A 24,953-nucleotide genomic window follows, 5' to 3' on the forward strand; every position below is an offset into this window, starting at 1 on the left:
TCTCTCTCTCTCTCTCTCTCTCTCTCTCTCTCTCTCTCTCTCTCTCTCTCTCTCTCTTTCTCTCTCCCTCCCTCTTTTACCTCTACATAACCATGGCGTAACCGTTACATGCAAGAAAGACAATCAGTTATTTAGAAAAAACCGCGATCGTGCGTGAAAACCGTGATCGATTGTAGTCGGCGACCGTTAAAAATTGAATTACTACGTATTTTAATCGGATCTGGCTATCGATTAGTCACGATCATAGATCAGTAACCGCCTACATAGTCTGGTCGGACTATAAATACGACGCTAACAACTTTCAAGCCGCTTCTCTTAATTCACCTTCTGTAATTTATGTCGTAGGTCCCGATAATATCTGCAATAGTTGCGATGATATAGTGTTAATAACGGCGAGGCAATAATTCCACTCCGGTTTTTAGTGGATTATTCAATTGTTATCGTTTGTTAAGTCCTGTTGTCTCGCTACAACGCAAAAAAGTGGGCAAATATATTGTAATTAAAATACAGTCGTGTAAAATAATTCAGACATTGTTATGTGACGCGATCAATACAAATTGGTTAGTATAATATATTTGAGTCATGGAGATATAAATATATACATAACCAAATATATACAAAAAAAATTTAGTCTGCCGCATTTTAAGGAACGAACGCATCGCAAGGTTATCATTGATTTAATTACTTCCTACCGAGCACTTTTAGGACCGGATACGTTTAATATCCTTCTTTTATCTTTTATCATCCATTAATTTTTTCTAGCAATTATTCAGACGACTGCGTGAATAATTACTCTGTATTCGCTCGGTTTACGGCGATAAATGGTCTGTCCGATCGTTATCGCACTTTGATTAACATTTGATTAACCGCTTATTATTCAATTACGAGAAAATATTTCGTTACGCTCAATTGAGTCTTCATATGCAGGTATAATAAAACACGCGTGACTCAACGGCCTGCTAATGTACGTATGTGATTATGTCTAATCAATTTACTCACGTACCAATTTATAGTCTAACGGAGTATCTATAAATTGACATCGATGGTTATAAATGTGACACTTCGAAGGCTCTAATATAAAACTTTCGAGAGATCAAAGCTCGCTTAAAGCGAACGATGACTATTCAGTTAAACATTTTACTAACTTTCATTGATAGAGTAATTAGACTAATAGAGATTAATAACAGTAGACTAATAGAGTAATGGTTACGTCACTGCGATGTATACTTAATTGCTCGTATTGTCTGTTATGGTGATCGCAAGGGTCAATGAACAGCCACCTCCGAATGTAATTCCAATATAATAAATAACAATTCCACGGACTTCCGGGCAGAGACCCCCCCCCCGTTCGCCGTAAGAAACCGCAGAAACCCGGCAGGAAAGATGATTGGCGACCGGGAGGGAGAAACGAGTTTATCCGGGTGGAGCCCCCCGCTTGCCCCAACTCCCCGCTGTCGAACGCGCGATGGGAATAAAATGTGAAACTGTAAATTGTGCGTGGGAAGAATCGGTCCCTGGGCGGTCGTGGCGGTCGACCATGCTTTTCGTGGGGTGGCTGAAGGTGGAATGGCGAACGGGGACGGAAGGACTGGACGGGAAGCAGCGCGAGAGGATCGGTTCTCGCGCGAGCTGAGCGAGATCTTGGAGGATTTAAATGCGCGCTCGGGTGAGCGAGACTGAGGGTGTATCTCGTAGGGCTGGGGCTGGAAATTTGTTAGGTTACGTCGGACTATCACTCCCCAGTGAATATGAAAAAGGAATTCCTCGCGAAGCTTTCGAGGGTCGACGCGGCTAGGGCTGGTGGCGGTGATGGTGATGGTGTTGCTGCTGCTGCTACCACCGCCGCCACCGCCGTTGCTGGTGGTGGTGGAGCTCCTCCCGACACCCTTTGCCCCCGTGACGGAACGACTCGGTGTGAGGGTTGAGGTGATGGTTGTACGAAGAAACCGGCGACCGAAGGGTAGGAGGGATGTAACACGGTGCCAGGAATATAAAGCGGGGGATAAAGGAGATGGCGGTCACATATGCGACTCGTAAAAGCTCTTCTGAAAAGCTGCATCCGTCCCGCCACCGTCCTCCCTCCTCTTTCTCTCTTTTCCCGACGACTCCGTCAGAAGAGGAACCCGGCACCTCCATTCCAACGAAGACGACGATGACGACGATGACGACGTAGCTCTCGCGCTTTCAACGTCATCGTTGATCACAAAAATCTGGAACTTTGGTGTATGATTTAATGTAACGGCGCGGGATGTGTGCTCGCTTACGCGTTATTTTGGCAAATTGCTTCGATTCTTCTCGATGTGGAGCTGATATTATTCTCATGCCTCGCGATTGCCGATGACAGTGAATGCGTGTCGAGTTTAACCACGAAATATTTCATTATTTATTCTGCGCTTGGCAAAGATCTTTGCGAACTCGTGTGCAAGTTAACATTAGTCGAATTAAAGGGATGCAAATTGGCGCATTCGTACGAGATGCCGCGTTCCAACGGAGCGTGATCGTTGCACGGTCACTGCTCGGTCACTGAACACACAGCGACATTGCGTTTCTATGGAAACGTGGCTTACCCCGGTATCTCCCGATATCGGCGAATATTAAGAAATGCCGCTCGAGAGCGGCATTTCCGTACGCTTGCGGACGGAAAATGAGCCATTCGTTTGCCGACCGGAACGAGGTACTGTCTATGCATGGCACGGACGCACCACCATCCAACCGCCCCATAAATAATCGCTCCTCTCTTTTAGCTTCAACCCCCTTCCTCTCTTTTCTCGATCCCAACCCTCCTTTTTCCTTTCATCGCCTTCTCGCCTGTCTCCTCTCCTTGTACCGATGTATATATATTCTAAGATATTTTCTACGAATTTTCTAGAATAAGGAAAATACAAAACTAGAAAGTCAAAGTCATAACATTAATTATAAGGGTAAATATATCATTAGGTTTAAATTAATATTTTTCTTCAAAGCTTTTATTTTTAGGAATATATAGGCAATAAAATTAGTACAAATATTAACTAACGTTTCTGTTGTGGAGCAAAAATCTATTTCATTGTCAAAGCATACGTTAATAATTAAAAAACTGAATAAATCGAAGAGAGATGAGTAACTGTCAACGTATTTTTTTATCAGAAAACTGGTAACAGGCCAATAATTAAAATCCTTCTTGCCAGAAATTTCAAAAAACGTTGGCATGCTCGCTCTGATAATATAGTAAGAGAAACTTTTGGTTCGCGACGTTCGTTGCGAACAAATGTAGCTCGTTTGCCTCTTTCTCTCGTGGCATTCTTTTAACATTACAGACGTAAACGGCGAGTTACAAAACACACCTCGTTTTGAATGCGACTACTTTTTGTGGACGTACTGAACGACGCTTCGAGACAATTCTTGGCGGGTTTGTCGATCGTTTAATCGTCCATTTCCACCTGTCAACCGAGGTCGATGGAAGCACAAAGGCGATCTCTATCCTGAGGAGAAACTCTGGCAAGAAAACGAGGCAACATTCGGCGAAGGGGGGTTGCAGGAACGGGCTCGAGGAAGGAGGATGTGCGGTCAGAACAAGAAGAAGTCTGACATTCGAGGAGTCGACAAAGATTATGAAGCGCATACTGCGGCGAATAAAAATGGTTTCCGCGGCGGGGGAGAAGCGGAAAACAGAGACATTGTTCGTCGCGGGGAGTTGCTGGAGGATGCTTTGTGGGAGAATGGAGAGAAAAGATGGTTGGACTAACGATAAATGTGCTACGGTTAGCGTACAACGTGCAATTTTACACTACGCGATATATCTCATATTAACTCTTTATCGTTCCTCATACGATATATTAAAAATCTTATTATTATATCAGTGTCGTCTGGATACGTAACATGTAGAGATAAAAATCACAACACGCATATAGAAATATTGCGAGACTCTCGATAATAGAACAATGTCTTTAATAATTGGAGCATCTTCATTGTCATTATTTCTCTGCAATAAGAAATTCATTAAAGGCGCGATACCAAGATCAACTGCATACTTATAGTCAGGTATCCTCCAACGAACGGACGTCAAACAAATGGCTGTTAAATTATTGTACCGCGTATCTGGCATCGGCGCGTCACGCACCAGACGTTGCGAGATCGATTATAATTGCAGCTCGCGGATAGGTGCGAATATATCGGGAGATATCAAAAAAACTTTGCGAATATGCGAAATGCAAATGACGTGCAAGGTTCGTGCTGATTGCGGAAAGCAGATAATGGATCCTGCGCAATGCTCGTGAAGTGGAAAGCTTAAAATAATTAATCGTACTTAACGGTAGTGACTCAACGAGATTTAAGCCGGCAAAACACGTTCCGCTTCCTTTGCGCGAGCGTGTCGGATTAAATAAATAATATTTTTTATGGAGCTGGGAATTACCATTTTTTCCAGCAGTAAGTGAGCATTCTGATTGTGTTAAACACGGAATAATATTACCCTTCAGAGCGATAATACCATCGCGGATCTTACACGTTTGCACATAATGTATAAGTCCGATATACGTTGCACAAAACTATACGGCATGGAATTTATCAATATTCGCCTCAGCGTGCTCTCAACGATCTATCTTTTACTTTTATATTTGACAAATCATACAAACGGGATAGTTGCTTGACAAATACAGGCTATATGTTGAATAGCGTAATAAATTAGGATCAGTAAATAGACAGAAGTGTCTCCGATTAATATTTCCAGCAAAGCGTTCCAGCGACCAGTCTGTGGTCTCGTGATGGTCGAAGCAAAACTGCGATTACAGACAAGGGGGTGCGAGACTGAGATCTTGAGTGACGCCAGGACCAGGCAGGGTGGATTTCTTGCCCGATGGACACCTTTTTCTTGCGCCGATTGTGTGTTGCGTGGTCGTCGCGGCACAAATAGCGTATGATTGAGTGAGCGCCGCGAGGGATTTTCCGGCATAGGAATGGCGAAGTGAGTTTCCGAGCGACACGACGAGGGACGGGATGGTAGGAGGAACGTAGACATTTAGCTGTACGGAGAGGGTAAGGCACCCTGTGCAGCCTCGCGGGAATGTAACAGCCCCTAAAACGACACGCCGGCGAAAATACAGTTGTCCCTCTCTTCTTTTTGAAACTTCTGCAAGCCGATGCACAATCGAATTTGTTTATCTCAGGCTTTCTCGCAGTCATACTAGCATCTTGTAGATGAAAATTATTCATTACTTTCGCCAATGTTAACAAATTCACCTTTGCGTTTTTCATCAAGTTGCTCGATCATGCAGCATTAAGTGCATTCGATATAAATGAATAACAATTATTCTTTTCATTTTATTATATATCATTTTTTTAAAAAAGCAGCAGAAAAATAAATATCTTCATTTTGTTATAGCACATTAAGGATCATTGATTTAACACGTTTCCTTTATGATATCTAAATATAATAAAAACTTATGACACGTTTTTTAATAAGCAGGAAACGCTTTATAATACTCGAAAAGCTGTAGACAAAAACAAAAATTAGATAATAGTGTACAGCGGAATTAGTCGGGAAGAGAGGAGAATCCGTGTTTCAAGAGCTGAAATTGCACTATAATGTATAGCATTGCTGTGGCTTTATTCGCTCTTTTCCATTTGAGGTAAACGAAATCATCGATAGTCGCCAGGGTCGATCAAGTAGACGTAACCCCTGAACTCGACTCGACTCCTTCTGTCTCTCTATTTCTCTCTCTTTCGTTCTACGCCATCAGTAGAAACGGAAGGGGAGGGTTTGGCGGTTCCTGGTTTATCCCGACCGGCGTTTCTGCCCGCGTATCGCGGTATCCTATCGTATCGATATGACGGCCCTGAGGGTTGCCCGAAGTAAAATCATTAGTAATACCATTGTGCCGCCCTCCATCCTCAACCGTTCTCGTTCCCGGGGACAACCGCAGCCTGACATGCCCGCGGCCGTTTTTGCAAAATTCGAGCGAAGAGAAGCGAAATGGACTCATCGTTTGATCGTTTTATACGGGGTATAAAAACTTATTGTATATTTTTTAATATGAAAAACAGATATTAACATAATGATATACTTATCATAATATAGTAGCCTTTTAATCCTAGAACCCTAAACATGGGTAAAATTTACCCAGATTAATTTTCCAAATCTAGCACTCCTTAAAAATATGTGTTTTGTTTTTTTATTATCATTTTTTCAGCTTTATTGAATCGTAAAAACATCAATATATTCATATATCTCAATGTTTCTTATACAGATTTAAAAAAAGCGTTGAATTTTGATTATTTTTACGGAAATTATGAGCAAACGAAGATGTGTTGATTAAAATTTACTCCTATTTAGAGTTTATGTGACTCCCTGATATTAGAATTTTAGAGTTAAAAAAATGTATTCAATAATTCGGATCAACTTCTATACGATATTATAAATGTTAAAATCTCTTTTAGTACAAATACATGAGACAGTTTAAAAATAGCCGTATTCATACATCGCGGTTTTGGTGTATTGCATGATGCAAACACGTATAGTGTTTAGTGCAAAATTTGATATAAAGTAAATAAATATCTTGCAAAATTTAATAGTCATAAGCGTCTCAATAATAGTACGTTATCAAAATATACTTACAAAGGACTAACGTAATTCCTGTAATTTAATTCGCAAATTGCAGGAAGAATCTCACGTGTTATAAAGCAGAATAATATCTCGCAAATGACCTGACGATATTTTATATCGATCAAAACAACCACTATCCAACGCTCAATATCGCACGCACGGCCTAAAACGTTTCGAGCGGAAACTTTTCACTTGGTTCCAGTATTTATCGGCTTACTCGTTACGATCACTGTAATCGACATGCAATTAGCTCGAGCAGATTAATACCGCTCGAATACTGGTAATGGGTACTTTGCTGATATGTACAAGTCGGTGTGTATTTCGTGCACAAATACACGCGAATACTTATTATAAAAGAGATACGGGCCGTCCATTGCACAACAGGAAGGAGAAAACGAAAGAAAAGAAGCCAATGTCCATCCGGTACTTCGAAAGCGCATTGTACAAAGCTGATGGTGTATTCGCGGATCTGAATGCATGTGCGATTCGAGTACACGGTACGATAACGTAGCATAAATGATTTCCTTAATTGGCAACGATGATTATGCTCCGGGACGCACAATAGCCTCGTCATAATTACCGAGATCTAATAAAATTAATGAAATTGTAGTATGATGAAATATATAAATATACATCTGAATATACATCTATGTATATATAAATATGTATATATAAATATGTATATATATATGTATATATAAATATACATCTGAAATATCTGAATATACAATTGTTATCTTGTAATATCTGTCAATTACAGCCTTTTTTCCATGCGTCAATTCGCGTATTTCAAGAGAGAATATCTTCTACGTACTTTCGACATGTAAATTCGATCGTTTCACTTTTGCAAATCGCGCGTCATTCTTCGAAAGCCTAAACAATCGGGATTTCGCATAAACGACGCTTCCGAGGACGGCAATCTGGCGTACATTCTGGGTCGTGCTATAGAATATCCTGTAGCGCAGCGCCTCCGCTCGAGACGACGAGAAGATACGACGTCCATTCGATATTTCGCGAAATATAATATAGATACACGTGCACACGATATTCTGTCCGTATACGTACGACGTATCGATACAGTGCGGTAGGTAGAAGAAGGTACGGGGAATATGATGCGCTCTATCCAGATATGTGAACGACGCAGATATAATACAGGTACGTACCTATATGGGATGCCCGAGTCCGGGATTCTGCCGCGGACGTCTGCTTCACGATAAGATACGGCGTAGCTCTCGGCCGAGGTCTCTCCGGTTTTGCAGAAAATTCGCGGACCCCCCTTTATCGGGTTTCCTGATAGCGTTCCTTTTTTCCTTACGGGCCAGAGGGAGGCGGGACGAGCCGGGGAAAAAAGGAAGTTGAAGTCCACGCCGGAGTGGATATCGACATTTGGTTCCGTATAAGCGGCTCGAATCAGATTAGAAGCCCGATCGCTGGACGCCGCCAGCGACTTCGATATAATCAAAACGAATTTTCGACGAGTCTTGATAGTTACGATGTAATAACTGTCGCTAGCATAAGTTGCCTCGGGTATTAGACGTAAGACTGCCGCTGAGAAAAATTGTGTCGGAAAGAATCGGTCTCCGGCTGATCTAGAACGTGCAACGAATAACGCGCCGTTACGTTAGTTATCGACTCTGCAAGCATCTATTCCCTATTATTACGGCACGTTTAAAAATTTATTTAAATTTATCACTTGACTTTAATATTAACACTCTGTGGAAAAGAGGAATCATGAAATAAAATGCGTAGTTAAAATAATTTGTTGAGGATGGGCATTGGAGTTAATTAATATTAATAATTTAGGATTTAAAGGGCTTTGGTCTGATGTGAAAAGTTGATTCACCACGTACGTTACAAATCCGGGAAAATATCGGGCGTTGATACTGTGTTGAAGTCATTGTTATCCTCCCATAAAGTTTTATACCCGCACTAGCAACCGCGACTCGCTCTTATTTACCTTCTTTCTTTCACTTGATTAAAAATTTATTGTTACGATTAAATCGTGAAGACTAATTACCGTTATATCACACGAGATCTCAAAATGTAAATCTCACACAATCATCTTTCTATATTTATATAATATATTTCATCGTTATATGTGTGAGGATTAAGTTAGCCGTAAATTCATTATCTGTGATATCCCCATGACTTTGTCGTCGTACACATTGTGTCCTGCGCTTTTTCCATCAGGGCGCCGAACAAAGCGAGTCGTATAGACTTTTGCGCGGGGCGAACAATGGCGCTGGTGATCAACGGAATTTAAACGTCGCCGTCGAAGGGATTTCGGATTAGACATCGCTTGCATCTTGCGGCGCGTCTGCTGGTCTTTCGAACGCTGAACAAAACAGCAATCAATAAAGACGAAGTTAGGATCCGTACGGCGGATTCCTTCAATCAAATTAGGAACATCAAAGTACCCAGCAAAGCGAAGGAAAAGGACGAGAGGACGGAAAGGTGGACGAGAGGAGAGCTTGTGCAGGGTGGAGGTCGACATTCCTCGAGGGGTGGCAGCCAGGAATTAGCCTCTATCTCCAGAATCCGAGTCCCCGAGACAAAGAGCCATCCCCTTCCAACTTCCTACCCTTCCAAGCCCTGGCTCTCTTCGTCATCTTCCTCAGCTCGTGTAGCCGAGACTCCTTCTGCTTCCTGATACTGGCTCGCTTAAAGAATCATCTTGGGCGTGGTCTCTGAATCGAGTTCCAATAATTCGCCCCCAAAATGCTAAACCACCGTGCGCTATCCCTCGTGAGATAAGACGACACTAACGATTCGTGAATTTCGCCCTTCGTGGTGGGGCAAATTCAACTGGATCGTATCGTAAGAGAAAGTCGTAAATATGCATAAGGCGAAATTACTCAGTTGAAACGATGTTGTTTAGAAATTTCTGATGCGGTACAAATACCCTGGTAATTGTACAAACAAGTAATTTCAATCATTTACCGTACACGGCACTTAACACCGACATCAAGCATAAAATATACAATGCACATTGAAAGGATTGAGGTGATAAGAAAGCGTTTTTAACGGTACTTTGATGACCGATGCCGCGGGAAAACTCGTATATGCATGACATCATTTTTCCGCGACTAGCGCGTATACGATTTCACGTTCCCCGTTAAAAATACTCGCGCACGATGCTATCTCGTAATTGCTCGGCGCGTAGCAATCAGAATGAAAAACTCCCGGTCTGTTTGATGTTACAACACGCATTGCGCACGACCGGTTGATGAGACGCGAGCGAGTCATGCGCGCATCCGTAAAAATTCAGCGAATCGGCATTTTCCGTGCGCTATGTGGCGCGTGTCGTCATTACATATTTATTTATTACAATGCCATGATTTCCCGGGCCCGGTGGAAGCGGGCGAAGATTGTTGTGCAGAAACAACAGCATCAGACGAACACTACTCGCAATGAAATCCATTACGCCTCAGCTGCAAAGTCATACGTAGTAAAAATAGACTAGCAACAATACCAAAACAAATAATAATATAGTAGTAGAAATGGCAATGGCGACAGTAGCAATAATAACAACGATAATTAAAAATATAAGGACATTATAACAGTACTGTGTCTCTATAACGCAATATATGTGCGTGTATAAATTTTTATATATTATGGAAAAATATATAAAAATATATAAAAACATCGGAGATATATATTGGAATATTGGATATTGATTAAATTTATCGGTCGCATGAAAGATCATATGCATATAAGTGCGAGGAAAGAATCGCATGGCGAAAGAAAGTACTTCAGATGTCGCTCTTACGAGTAAACGCCAATGCGCGTCGGAGGAAAGTCTGAAATTTTCGCGAGCAAATCTCCCTCGATCGTCACTCTCGTTCATCCCGCGTCCGACGGATGCGACATTCTTCTCGAGCACATCGCCGTCGTAGATGCTCTCGATCGTACGATCGGAAGTCCCAAAAATTGTGTAAACGACCGCTCCTCTCCGACCGGGCGGAGTGTCGTTCCGCTTAGGGGTGGAAAGATTTGACGCGTAGACAATGGCCGTTGCATCGTCGAGCGGTACGACCAAGAGATGGAGGAGGTGGAGGAAAAGGAGGAAGAGGAGGAGGAAAGGTTGCGAGGGGGTCCTGGTAGCAAAGACGTGGTGGAGTCGGGAAGAGGGAGGAAAAGCCGCGCAAGCGCCCCCAGGAAAGTGGCGGCATAAGCGGCCGCACGGGAGAAACCACCCCGGCGGTGCGACGTAGGGCCGAGATGGAGCTTCAGGATGGAAAAAGAGAGGAAGAGAGAGCGCGGGAGAGAGCGTAAGACGGGGGCAGGTGGGGGGATGTAAATGCCCCCGTGATGTATCGGATCGATGCGGCAGCATCCAGACACCCCCGCCTTACTACGCGACCTAAAAACGTTCTCCAGGGCAGGGATGAGTTACGGCTATCCTTTTCCTTTCGTCGTAATTTCGTGCCGCCGGCTGGTTTATCCGGCTGCTGGAAATTCGGAATCTTCGTCACGCAGCGTCGCTGCAAGACGTGACTATATGGATCAGATATATTGCGAAGCAATTTGGCTCGAATAGATTCTCAGGAGGTTACATTTAAATGAGATCAGAAATTATGCTAGTCATTCAAAATCATATTTCTCTTCATTTCCATTCGCTACTTTTTTCTGTTACAAGACTAGTTTACATTTCCTATTAAATTACATATTATGTCGATTAAAATTTTTTTTATTACTATTTTTAGAGGAGCTCGATACATCAAGTCAGTGTGACAACACGAGGCATAAAAGTTCGATTTCACGACAGAACTCCGTTGCAAATATCTTCGCTTCTTATTAAAAAGCTGTCAACAGCAAGTCGCTGTCGCGATCGATCGATCGGGTGGTAGCACAGCGCGCGAGACTTGTAATAACCGCGTTTAAGCTCGCGATGATACTGCCGGGTATCGTTAGAGAAAGTTCCCGTCGCAGTTTTCGAGATTTCCTCGTTTGCCGAACTTTTTTGCACCGAATCTCGACAACCGCCGGCCCCATCGCCGTGCCGGTAGTACATAGCCGCGCCACATACACACACGGTGGGTGGGTGGTTAGCGCCTGTACGTCCCGAAGCAAGTTTACGGATAGATACATTTTCCGCGAGCCAGAAACGCGGCGGCAGCAGCGGCGACTGGTAAAGCGAAGTTACTCCGAATTGCGGGCGAGGCGACGATGTTCGTGCTTTTACTTGCCGGCAACTTTTCTGCGACCGAAGGGACGGTTCTCTCGCGCGAAAGCCCCTGGAACACCACCGGCTCCATCGGCGGGAACCGACGTATGCTATTAATGAACACGTGTGAGCCACCATCTTGCGCGCCGTCCAGTTTTCACGGTGCTTCCTCAGTGGTCGTTTTAGGTTTATGGTTAGCTCTTTAGCTTACGTTCTACCTGGATTCGACTCTTAATGTGGATATATTACGTTCCGGAAAAGGCATTAGTTGCGAGTCGGCGCTGCGGATATCTTGCAAGCTGTCGGGAATAAATTGTGCAGTCACTGAGAATAAATTAACTGCGATAATTATTTTTCCAAGCAAATTATTTTTATCTCTCGTGGAGTAGTTATTTGAGGAGAAGCATAAATTTGTTTTTCCAGACTTGTTACGAGAAACCTCACGATCGCGAGCGTTGCGTTAGAGAGAAACCTCGAGGAACGCGATTTTATTCGTGGAATACGTGGATTGTCGAGTCCGCGCGGGCTTTCACATCGCGGATCTCAGTCCGCTCGATTATTCATTCTAATGCGCGTTACCAACGTGAAATTAAAAAGTACAAACGTGCCACGTGCGCGTCGTGTGTTTCACCGTCGTGTTCACGGGAGAGAACATCATCCAGCCATCGATCGCGCGCGCGCGCGTTTTCCGATCCCCGCGCGAACAGATCTGCATTTATTGATAACGTTGACGTCGAGCGCAATAAAGCAACGGTAATTGCCGAGTTAAGTTATGACTGCGTCTGCTCATTAGCACTCGGCGATGCGGCTACTTTAATTAGCAAGCCGAAGGAACCCTGCAGCGCGCACGTTCCGTATAAAAGTTCGCCTTAATGGACGACCGCGATAGCATTTAGCAGATGCATTTTCATATGGCCGCCGGCAATGACGTACACTTACATCCGGATGAGAGCCGGATCGCGGCGCAAACGCCGACGGGGGTAAGGATGCGTTGTACGGTAAAAGTGCATACGCTCAAGCGCAGCGCGGCGGGGGAAGAGAAGGCGATTTTTATCAAATCTCGAGGCACACATTATGGCAGACGGGTCTGTCTGTTCGCGGATAATTAGGGGAAAACCCGAGCGCGCGCGGCTACAGAGCCCGTCCGACTGTAGCAGCGTAAAGTGGAAAATAATTGCCGCGGTAAATTTATTAAAAGCCGGTTAAATACGCCATTCATTTCGTTTACTACATTACCAGGCTATCATCGCGCGTATAACGTATAGCGTGTGTTTCGGTCTTTAACGGACCTGACTCTTTAACGAATCCAAGTTCATTCGAATGCTAACTCTCTCAAAGTGTTATATTTTCTCAATATTAGATCATTGTGCGTCAAATAAATATATTACTTCTTTTCTATTATGAGATTTACTCACTAGTAACAGAATAGTAATATTTCGTCACATGTTTTACTGTGCCATATTTTAACGTTATTTTTATATGTTCGTAACCTTCAACAATGTCGTAACAGATATTTAACAATAAATGTAAGCATAGCAACTTGGAAGTTATAAAAAAACATCTATGCTATAAAGTGGGATTAACATTAATCATTGTTGGTCATAATAAATGCTTCTCTCTGCGTAGCTGTTATCTATGACAACCAAGAGATTTATCTAGAGATGGCTGCCAGGAAAATACGTTACACCGTAAAACAAGTAGCTGTTTCCGCATATTCATAAGGAATATACAAGACAAGAGATATCATATCAAGGAAGCAAGCCGTTATATTTTTAACGAGTCATGTCTCATCTCATAAATTTGAACAGTAAGATAGAATACGACGATCATATTATATCTAATAAATTCTAATTTTTAATTGTTAAGATTAATCAATCTCAATTAAATAGCATAAATAAATTTAAATTACACTCTTCACAAATTAAGCTGACATTAATTTTTATTTTATCACATATTGAACAAAGTGTTAAAAATCTCTTTTGTTATTTATTTTAACGAAAAGTCAATTTTGCTGTTTATATGCAAAAGAAAAGTGTAACTACATATGTTACGTTCAATATATCACGTGTTGCATAATACATAATACATAATATTGTTGCAATATATAAAACAGATCATAATAAAGAAATATAACGTGATTGCATATATTTTTATGTCAATGTCTTGTTATGATAAAAACCATTCTTTACTTGACCATAATTATATAAGAATTATCCAACCTACAAAATTATAATTTTTGAATTTGTGTTTTACTAATGGATAGTTTCTACACAATATGAAAAGGATTCAATGCCATACAGACGTCTAAAATTAATTAGAAAATAGAATTTTATTTTCTATTAGTTGCACTATTTTTTATTAATTACGGCTTTTACACATATTTTTTTAAGGGGTAAGCTTGTGAATGAATTAAAGAAAAGGAAATTCATCATGCTTGAACAATTGCGAAATATCTTAGTGTTATCTATATTTTTTAAATCACGTATTTTCAGTTTGATTTTCTTTGAAACATATTCCATGCTTGAATTCCATGGTTGAATCATTCTTGCATAACTACAGCCAATTATATATATAGCGCACGGTAATGATATCGAATTATGCAACGATCTCTTATTAACGGTTCGGTTAATAATCGCTTACGCTAATTACAAGAAATAGTATTGCGTCCAGCTGCGGAAAATTGAAGAGGCGCGAATGCAGATAAAAGGGGCTTCCGCCTACTTACTAGGAAAAACAAAGTAGAAAATGAGTTTATACTGGTGCATTAGTAATAATACGTATCTACCGACATGGCGCGATTTATTCGAAGAAAATGCAAGTCAATGGCGATAAGGATATCGTAATATGCAAACGGCGAAAAAAATGTTGTATGCCAGTAGAGCTGTCTGTTTATGTTTATTTATGGATGGTCGCGGTACAAGCCACACTGCTGGTGTATAAGTAGCATAATTTCATCGAAATCTTGTCGATGATGGAACCGCGATCTCTTATCCAGCGCATAGCGCGTTATGTAGGAACGCGATGCGCGTCCGTGGAAAATTAAAGGGAAATATGGCAGATAGACGATCTTGATTATGCCCGCGCTAAACATAGATTCAGACTGCGTGCAGCGATATTTAATTAACGTCTGTGCGGCATTCTTCTCGCGTGGTTAAGAAATTTGCGTACTTTTACGTTAAGAAACGCTTATGGGATCCCCGCGTTTCTTCACTAATGATGGCAAATCTGATAAAATCTGTTTACCACGAGGGTACGATCGCGAAAGGTACAGGAATTGATAATGCCACGCCAAATGCGAATAGTTAAATTTTGAACGAAAGTTCATCTGTCACGGATGACAGGTGTCACTTCGTGTGGTAACTCAGAGAAGATATTATCAAACGTGTAAATGGTTTTCTTAATTAAAATAGCTAATGATTTTCTTAATTAAAATAGCTAATTAATCGTAAATTACGCGAACGATTTTATTCGAAAATGAGAAATTTCTTATCGCTTACTTTTAAAGACATTCAATTTATTAAATTGTCTCTGTTTTTATTTCTAATTTCTATAACAAGTCTGGTGAAATTGTGGAAAAATATGCAGCCTTTTTCGCGGCAAATAGGAGGCACTTATATGTCGAGGCGACCGAAAATCCTAAGTGGTTGGAACGACCTCCGTCTCGCTCACGCGATCTTTCGGTTAGCATCAGCACCCTCAGTGTTCGTGAAAATTGGTAGAGTATCTCCCGCAAACACGCAAGGCGCTGAAGGCCTGTTTCCCTGGTTAAACCGTGTGAAAAATATACAGTCTATCGACAAATCAATACTGCATAATAAAGAGTCTCGAAGAATAAATTAAACAATTATTATTAGAAAAATAACTATTATTTATTACAATACAGGATGTCTAACATTAAGTGTTTCATACCTCGTATATATGTATATTAGGTCTAAATAAACGAAAAAGTTATGTACCATCTTGCAAATAACCATGTAAATTTTTAGTTATTAATTAAAGAATATTGATGCACATTATCATGCGCGATCATCCACCAATTTTCTTCAATTAATAACTCTAAATTGTACATGATTTGCAAAATGATACAGGAATGTTGTGTTCAATTTTACAAATTTACAAATGTTATACTTAATGATAATGACATAAAATTATTTCTTAATAAAACAATATACAATCTGTATGTACTATTGAAATTAACAACGTATTTAATACATGATTCGTTTTGTAGATACTCGTATTATTATTCTCTACTATTATTATCAGAATTTGCCCCCCAAATCTGTTTTCTGTTACAATTCCTCATCCGCAAAACGTTTAAATAAACGTTTTCGCAGAAGGGAGCGGCGCGTTATCATTTCAATGCAAACCATCTAACGAACCATCGATTCGTTTCGCTCCCACGGTATTCATCCTAAACGGATTTGGCTTCATTAACCACCCGTAAGCCCACCCCTATTGCAACCCCCGCAATTTTCTCCGACGACGTCCTCTCGCGTCGTAACTATGGCAACAACAGCAAAGGCAGTCGGAATTAGCGCAGTCTCATGCGAAAGAACGTGACGAAAGGTATGATCAAATCCAATCAATATCCCGTAATAACAAGGTTTTATCTTGCAATCGCGCAATTAAAAAAAATAAGTAACAGAAAATATATGTGTGTTAGAGAAACAAAGATACATATCTCAAATAAATGGCGATTTGAAATTTGTAAATATATATATAATATTATATATTATTATATAATTTTCAACATTTTTATATCTTAAAATTGTTTGTAGAATTAGTGTGTTGAACAATCTTTGATGTTTTAGGGGTTGAAAACGTACAACGAATCACGTCTTACAATAAGGATCGACCAATCAAATGTCTCGGGAGGAAGAAACTCCCTTCATGGTTTAAATTACAAAAAGGAAGGGTGCGTTCCACCCTTCTAAAGGGCGCGCACGCACATGCGCAAGATGTATGCAAAGTGAGAAGGTTCCTCTTGGCCAATAAACTCGCTTCAAAATGTAAAGGGTTCCATACACTTCTCCGCAAAGCATAAATAATTTTAGATAGTCAAGAAGTACATAAAACTAATTTCCTTTCGCTTCACACACACACACATATTTATTATTACAAAAACAAATATATAACACAAACATATAAGTTAACTATATTATTAATCCGTAAAATATCTAAATCTAATCACTATCGTCTAAACAGATGCATCAGCCAATGGAAAGCGGCACCGACCTCTTTTTGAGTATCATCGAAGAAGGGTGAAGGTTTGGAGCGAAGGTTTGGGTGAAGGGTGAGGAATCCTTCGGCAAAGGGTTGCAAACGCACATGCGCGCATGCAAAATGACTAGGGATAAAATAAGGCAGCCAATGACGAGGCTTTAAAGTTAATTCCCAGTCCGTCCCTCGTGACCGTCGTGACCACTCTAGAATGAGACCGATCCTGAAGACTCGCCCTTATCGGGAGGGAGCAGGCAGTGAGACTTAAAAAATGATCCATCGCTACCACCAATCACGCGGCGGGTGGTAGCGAGTCCCTCTCTGATTGAGACGAGCTTCCAGCGCGCCTGGAAAACGATCTACCCGGCGCGGATCCGCGGGGAGAAAAGTGTTAGCCATAAAGCACGACCATATATCAGCCCGAGAAATATTATCGCGCGCGCAGTCGATACTGCGTGCCTCAAGCGTTTGCGAAAAAAATCCCCGCCTGCAATTACTCGGCTACTCATCGCAACAGACCGATACGTACGCAGGTTCGAACCTTGAACGCGTCTCGAGATATACCTGAGATGAACTGTTGATTCTTTAATCGACAATATCGACAAATGTTGAATTGTGGTTATCGCAAAATTCCACGAGTAACGAATTTATCGTGCATTTTGTCATGTGCTGCAAAACTTGGTGAGCCTATTAAAAATGTTATTTGTCAATAAGTAAGAATGAGACCTAATCAAGGCTTGTTTATGAATTACTTAGTTATAAAAAAGACTGTTTATATGCTATGTTGTAAGAACACTTGCAAGTAGATAGATCGGTCGAATAAGCGCGAGAATAAACATTGCGGTTTCCTCGTACACGGTCTGCCAAAGCAGCCGATAAGCCGATATCTCGCGGTTACTCCACTCCGAAGGGTCTAGGCAAGAAGATCGAAACATTCTTCCATCCAAGGAGCTTAAGCTCTGTTCTAAAGTAAGGTTCAGGTCCCTCATGAGATCCTCTTAACATCCCCGGAATATCAACGGCGTTTAATCAACATTAATCTTATGAAGTTAATTTATTTTCATATTTATGTGAAGACAATTGCTGAGAACTCGAAGACACGAAGCAGGTACTATTTTTTCGGTTTCCTGTATCTTAATTAGTAAATACAAGGGAGAAACCTCGTGTACGGATTAACGCGGACGTAAAATTTTGCGTGACACTGAAAGAATAAATAAATTTTACATGAGCGAGCTATAAAGCATACCGACAAGGTAAGAAGTTCTCTCTCCCCATTATCAGGCGCGCACATCCGTCAAAAATAAAAATGTCGTTAACGTCCACGACGACGAACACGACGCGAAGGCCCGCGACGTCAAGCGGAAGGCAAAGAGAGCAGCAAAATAAGGGCGACTGCAGAGCCGGCGTTATAGACATGCTTTGCGCCCAGCCCCCCTCCCCTCCCCCTCCCTCTCCCCCTGCCGTTCTCCCTTACTCGTTCGCTCGCGCTGCGGGGTAGTTGGCGTCCATTCCTTCTTTCTTTTAATCTTACTTTTCCCACAAACGGGCAGCCAGGCGTTAATTCAACGGCATTGATTGCCACACGGCAATCCCCCACCGGTTCTGTGCGAGCGACCGAGTGAACGCGAGGGGGTGAGATCCCGTGCCCTCCTCTCTCTCCCTCTTCTCCCGCGGCGCGCCTGGTAAGGAACGACGCTTTTCCACCCTTCTTCGCGTCTGCTTCGATCCCGCGCGTAGCGCTCGTTTCCTCGGTTACATTCTCTTACTCGGCTGCCCGACTACCCACCTAGAACCACGACACGATGGAAATGCTTATTTCCACGCTTCGATCCTCAATAACGCCAATGACGCGTTTATATTTTCGATGTTTGTAGGCTGTGTCTTCAAATTTACTCTTATTTTACGTTCAATTTTTACTGCTGTTCTCTCTACTTTCCTCTCGAGTTTGCCATATCTGTCATTTAACTACTTGAGCAGACGTATTTTTCCAAAGCTGTTTGTATCCGTGAAAAAAAAATAATAAATATGTCCGTCGGATAAATTTCGGTATATTACGAGAGACAAATAAGCAATGCACAGGCTCGGTGTACCGAGCGATTTTAATATCGCGCGTATGTAATAAGAAGGTAAGCGACGCGACGTGGCGATGAGTGAGCTCGGTGATTCCGTTCGATGCAAACGATCGAGATAAATGGTCCAAAGGGTGTGGACTCGAGATGGACGGGAGAGTCCCTGGGGTTGCCGGCAGGGACATCGGGGGAGACACAAAGAGAGAGAGAACGGCTGGAGAAGAAGGTAGGGGTCGAGTGCCCGGGGTCAATCTATAATAAAGCTGGCGTTATCTCGACCGGCTAGCGTGAACGAAGGCTAGAGCCTCGTAAAAAAGGGAGAACGCTGCTTAAGAACGGATTACGGGAATGAAATCGGAGAACCGATGTTCGCAGCCGGAATATCCTGCGGCGTCAACTTCGAGGTATACCAGCGTCGCGATTAAAAATAAAGACAATGCTCGTTATTCTAAATATCGAGGAAAAATAAAGATACGATCCGTCCATCGTACTTGTATATTTCAGTCTCAAAATTTTTTTAGAAATTTTTTGTGTTGAAGGCTCCTCATATTTGTTACGCATACCAAAGTATAACTAAGTATGAAGATTTAAATGACGGTAAAAACTAGCTTTTGTCGCGTAAAAGTAAAAGTCGTAACAAATGATTCCAGTATGCTGACTCTCCTCCCTTCGAATTACTATGGTTATCGTTATTCCGCACGATTAAGTGCAGTTGCTAAGTAATCGGTAATTCAGTACAATCGTCAGACGCAGAAGATATCGAGGAAGGAAATCGCGCTACACAGTAACCATAGAAAATGTCAAAATCTGGGAAACACATAAGATGGGTGCATAAAATTTATTTTCCAAACAAGAAACGCGCTCTATAAATAATGTAAATTCAAGAGCGTGGCGGAAAATCTTGAAAAGTCATTTGAGCAATTATGAATCAATATACCGCAAGCAAAGCGCATGTCTAATCGTTATAACGAAACGGAAATTATATATTCACTCATCGTAGGATGCCCCGCAACCCTTCATAGGGATCAGACCCTCGCTTGCTCGCTCGCTTGCAGGTACACTAGATCCATTATTACGTTACGTGAAAGAATCACCTGTCGGCCTACCTGTTACTCGAGCTAACACGCGTGAAACTCATTGTAATGCATAAGGGGCGCACCGACTAACCCTTTATGCTAATACAGCTGAGGTGGATGTTACGCTGGGGTGATTTTTATCGCGCGTTTTAAGGCCCATTTGCTTAATGAGCCGGGGAACATGCGCGTTTAGGGCACCATTTGTGCACGAAAACGATCGCTACAATATTGTAACGCGATGTTCGTCGTCCCGTTAGTGCCTCTGTTGCCGTTATATAATTCTTTCTTCTCTGATTTACACATCATATTATTAATATATAACACATGATTATAGTATTACAATGTGTTATATATTTCAGCTTGCACGTCTAATATTCCATTATCTAAATTTCCCAAGACAACGCGATAACTTTTTATATAAAAGCAGTGTATCATACTAATTATTCTTTATGTTCACGAGTGAATTTATCGCTTTCGAGCTCAAAATTACACCCTCATATAGCGTAATAAATTCAATGGCGAACTTTACTTCGAGTTGAAGAGACGAACCGACTTCTCGAAACGCGATATCTCGTGCCGTGATATTCGGCCGTAATTTCGGTTATTACAGTTATACTTCGGCACATACCGTCTTCTTGTGCTTCTTGCGGAATCCATAATAGCTGACCCCGCAAACAATACCAAAATTATGTTCACGAGAGTTCCGCCGGAGTTCTGCAATCTTTCTCCCGAATAGTTTCATCCCGGAGCGTGTCGAGAGCTCGCCGGTTTATTCGGGACACATGACGAGCAGTTGCGCGAGTATATTGGTTAACGTATACACGCATGTACGTGTGTATGTATATATGTATGTATCGGTGTGTTTAACTAGCTACGTGTACGAGACCGCAAAAATATATCTCGAACTTACGTCCGCTAACTTTCTCGATTTAGAAATGATTTGCGAGCATTGAGAAGAAGTAGCAATTTCTTCGCTCCGGAAGCAGGTTGCCAGCGTTCGCTGCTCCTTTATTAGCTTTTAATTCGCCGACGTTTTTGCATTTTATCGACGACTTTCCGAATAAACGCGAAGCGCGTCCATCATTTCGGCAATTTCTTGCAAACTGTTGTTAACACCGATTCGTCTCGCAGCAATTACAACAATTAATTAATATAATCGACGTCACTCAATTTCTATTTGTTGGATGAATCTGGTTTCGCAACTGTACGTTTCGCAACTGTACTTACGAATTCCAGCATTACGAGGCAAAGTTTACGAAAAAGAGGAAAGTGATCTGAAGTGCGGACATTAAAGATTTAAGCTCGCGTCCTATCAAAGGAGCTGGCTCTGCGGGCAATTTTCTATCGCTCAATAATACGACTCTTAGGCCTATCTCACACGCGCAGATGTACATCGGTCTTCGCAGACCCGTCATAAAGAAGAGCGCTCGCGCCCCACCGTAACTGGAGTTTGTGCTACGATCTCGCGCCCTCGAACGAGGAGGTTTCTTTTAATTAAACTGCCCCCACTTCCCTGCCTAGTTATCCCGCCTTTTCCGGCAAAAACGGGATTCTCGAGAGACATAACAACCGGCAGGCACGCGTTATCAGTGCTCACCAGCGATCCAAGCGCTCCCCCAGCCAGTTTCCATCCCTACTGACGCAGATCCGACCCTGGCTTTGTTAAAACTCACACCCGGGCTATTAACGACGACACGTTCTATCACTAACGTCTGATGACACGATATTCTTGCAGAAGATAGAAACAAATTCAGAAACGTACTAGTCGCGTATCGTAGCTATGCCTATAAATCGCAGAAGCTCGACCGCGACTTTGCGGTTCACTTCGTGGCCACGAAGTTTTTAATACATTAGCATTGTAAACACTTCTGTAATTAAATTTACGCAAGAGACTAACTCGTGAAAACTTTTAAATCTCCGGCTGTTTGTAACTCGCAAAGTATCGCAGATTCGAATGCAATGTTGCAATCCGTTTTTATCTGCCAAACAAAGCTACGGACTCTTCTTTCTGCGCGGAAATGAAAAGGATCTAATAGCGGAGTGTAGTTACAAGTGTCATATTGCATGCGCGTAATCTCTTCGCATTTTCTCTTCGTAATTTTGTCGCATTTGCTCACACCCTCAAATTTCGTTCCTCTTTCTTCTCTCCTCAGTAAAATTACTTATAATATCTGTCAGCGGTCAGACACGGCGCCGTTACCATCGCGCTGCAGCACAATCCCTTAGAGAAATGCCCTCTTTATTATCTATCAGAAGCAATCTACTGAACACTTTCCTCCTTGCTCTTTTTTTCTTTCGTTTTCCGTTTGTCCCTCCGCTACCTTCACCCTTCGCCTATCTTTTCTACCCACCCTCTCTGTCCTTACCCGTTTTCGCCCCGGGCTTAACGTCCAAGACTAATTCTGAAGTGAGCGTCGCTTACGTTCGTTACAATTCGCCGAAACTCGCTACGATTTGCGAACAATCTCTTCAAAGGCGCCTTTCTGAACGAAATAATTGTTTGGCCGCCCATTATTCCTTTTAGCTACAAGTGCCTCTAATTGTGAATAATTATATAAATAAAATAAATCTATAGATTATTTAATTGAATATGAAACATTTCAATTGCATGTTTATTATATTTATTACGCTTAATATGTATAAGACGAGAATGAGCTTAGAACGTATTTGTGTTAAACATTGCAAAAGCAGTCTTTTAACAACGCACCCCGTCCTTAGGTAGCCTTAAACTAGTTTCACGAAGAATATGTAAAGATTGCGGCATTGATCGCGATTGGTTCCAGCCGCATCAAGGCCTCCCGCAGTATAAAGCGGACCGATCGACAAAGAAATCGGATCACATCGACGCGGCGTGCGGCTCGAGTTGACGGCTTTTCAGGTTCACTAGGAATGCCTCGAACGTCCCGCCGTATAAACTGGCCGGCTAATTTAGACCGACTGTCCCGTGAAATTACCGGGGCTCGCGGGTAATGAGAGGGTGAATGGGGAGGGATAGGCAACCCTTGGACAGTGGCCGGCTAATCACGGCCGCTCGTTAGCGAATTGAATGCGCCTCCAGTCGTATCGGCGGGTAGAAAGTCAAAGAGCTCTTTTCTGCCTTAAAAAGGAACAGCTGGTCATTGCCGGGCGTCTCTCAAAACTCGGCACGTCCGCAAATCGTCGTCGCCAAGCACGATAGCGAACCTCCCACGAACGTCTGAAACAGTCTCGTTTGCGACTAACATTTGTGTCGCGCGACGATAATTACACGCGATGTGTGTGAGTGAATAATTTGCTCTTTTAATTCGATTCCTCTTTTTACGTCAATATAATAATCGAACGTCAGGTAACATTAGATAATATGGAATATTTAGGCGCGAGTGGAAACAGAGATAATGGCAAGTAAAATTGCTTTAAAGGTAGATAAATCGTGATTTACACACAGCAAGAATATATAAAAAATTCTTAAATTTTCATTTGTACAATCTAGACAATAAAATAAAATCAATTGCCTCAAGAATGATGAAAAATATATGTAAAAACAGTTGCATGTTTTCTTGCTTACCGATGTATTGTTTGTCGCTGATCGAAAATTTGCGCGAGTCCACACTGACGGTAAATACCGTTGGATTTACGGAGGGATTGTACAATGCATCGATTGTCGCTAACTTAATGGACACCCTATATTTGCTCATTAACGAACCCTCTGTCGCGAGTCCGGAGCGCTTCCACCAATACGAAGGCAATGCTGACAGACGAGAAGGATGCTGAGAAGAATAAGGAGAAGAAGGTGAATCCAGGCGGTGGATGGAGATGGGGACGAGAAAAGAAAGAAGAGGAAAGACGGGTCCCTCGTTACAACTTCTGCGTGGAGAGGAGCAATACGTCCAGCTTTCTAGCGACACAAATTACGTTTTCGAAACTAGCGAATGATCGTAAAATATCGCGAGTGATACTTTAAAAGGAAGGGAAGTGTCGATGATAATTAATCTATCCGCAAATTATAAACACATACGAATAACAATGACTTTGCTAATAAATCAATCGATCGCGGAATTATTTTCCACATGCAGACAGACGAATTTTACAATTGCCACGATTAATTGTCTGAAAAACAAATTACAGCGGGATGTAAATTTACTAAAAGTGAATAGACAAAGTGGACACCAGAAATGAACACGATACATGGTACAAATTTGTCGACGACCTGCAGACACGTTCGACACCGTAAACCGCCCTTCAAATCGACGCTCTTCTTCTTGCTACTGCGATCACGAAGAATGGGACGCCGATGCTATTACAAAGAAGAAAAGGAAGGTCGGATTCGATTTCTTATCGACAAATTCTCCTGTCGATTTCGCCGTTCACCTCGTTCTCCCGTCTCTGTTTCTTTCTTTCATCCACCATCGTATGAATATTCATGATGAGACGCCTTATGCAGAACATTTCAAACAAAATGCAAAGAGGAAGACAAGTCTACGCGGGGATCATCGGATCGACACGTTCCCCATCGAGTCGATCTCGCGCTGACCTTTTTCCTGATCCCACAAGTTTCTTCTTTCATGATCGATTCGCTGTATTTTTATATTCGCCTCGAACGCGACAACATAAACCGTCGCCGTGTTTAATTAATGAGAGATCAATCGATGATGTCCCACGTATTTCAATAGACATCAAATAAGAGAAGAAAGAGAAAGGGAAATAAGATTGTTCAGATTCTTTAAGAATTTTAAAGAATAAAAGAAAGATGCAACTGCCATACATAATATTACAATAAATATGATTATTTGTAAATATAGCGTGATTCAGTCCTCAACATTTCTCATTACTTCCTCGTACTTCCAGAACAGTCCGCAAAAGAA

General features: G+C 42.0%; 1 protein-coding gene across 7 annotated transcripts in view; it reads right to left on the bottom strand.

Annotated features, from left to right (window-relative positions):
• Positions 1 to 24,953, bottom strand: part of LOC116850918 (gastrula zinc finger protein XlCGF17.1-like) — a 74,541-nt gene that overhangs the window by 25,734 nt on the left and 23,854 nt on the right. The window contains exon 4 of one of the 7 annotated variants that reach the window (XM_032829768.1): positions 7,744 to 8,169. The exons of the other annotated variants lie outside the window; for them this stretch is intronic. The gene's annotated coding sequence lies outside the window, so the exon portion shown is untranslated. The remainder of the gene's footprint in view (positions 1 to 7,743; positions 8,170 to 24,953) is intronic. 7 annotated transcript variants of the gene reach the window in all.

Source organism: Odontomachus brunneus, unplaced genomic scaffold (assembly GCF_010583005.1).
Source record: "Odontomachus brunneus isolate Ranch 3 - 2012 unplaced genomic scaffold, Obru_v1 Obru_scaffold_160, whole genome shotgun sequence".
NCBI classification, from domain to species: Eukaryota; Metazoa; Arthropoda; class Insecta; order Hymenoptera; family Formicidae; genus Odontomachus; species Odontomachus brunneus.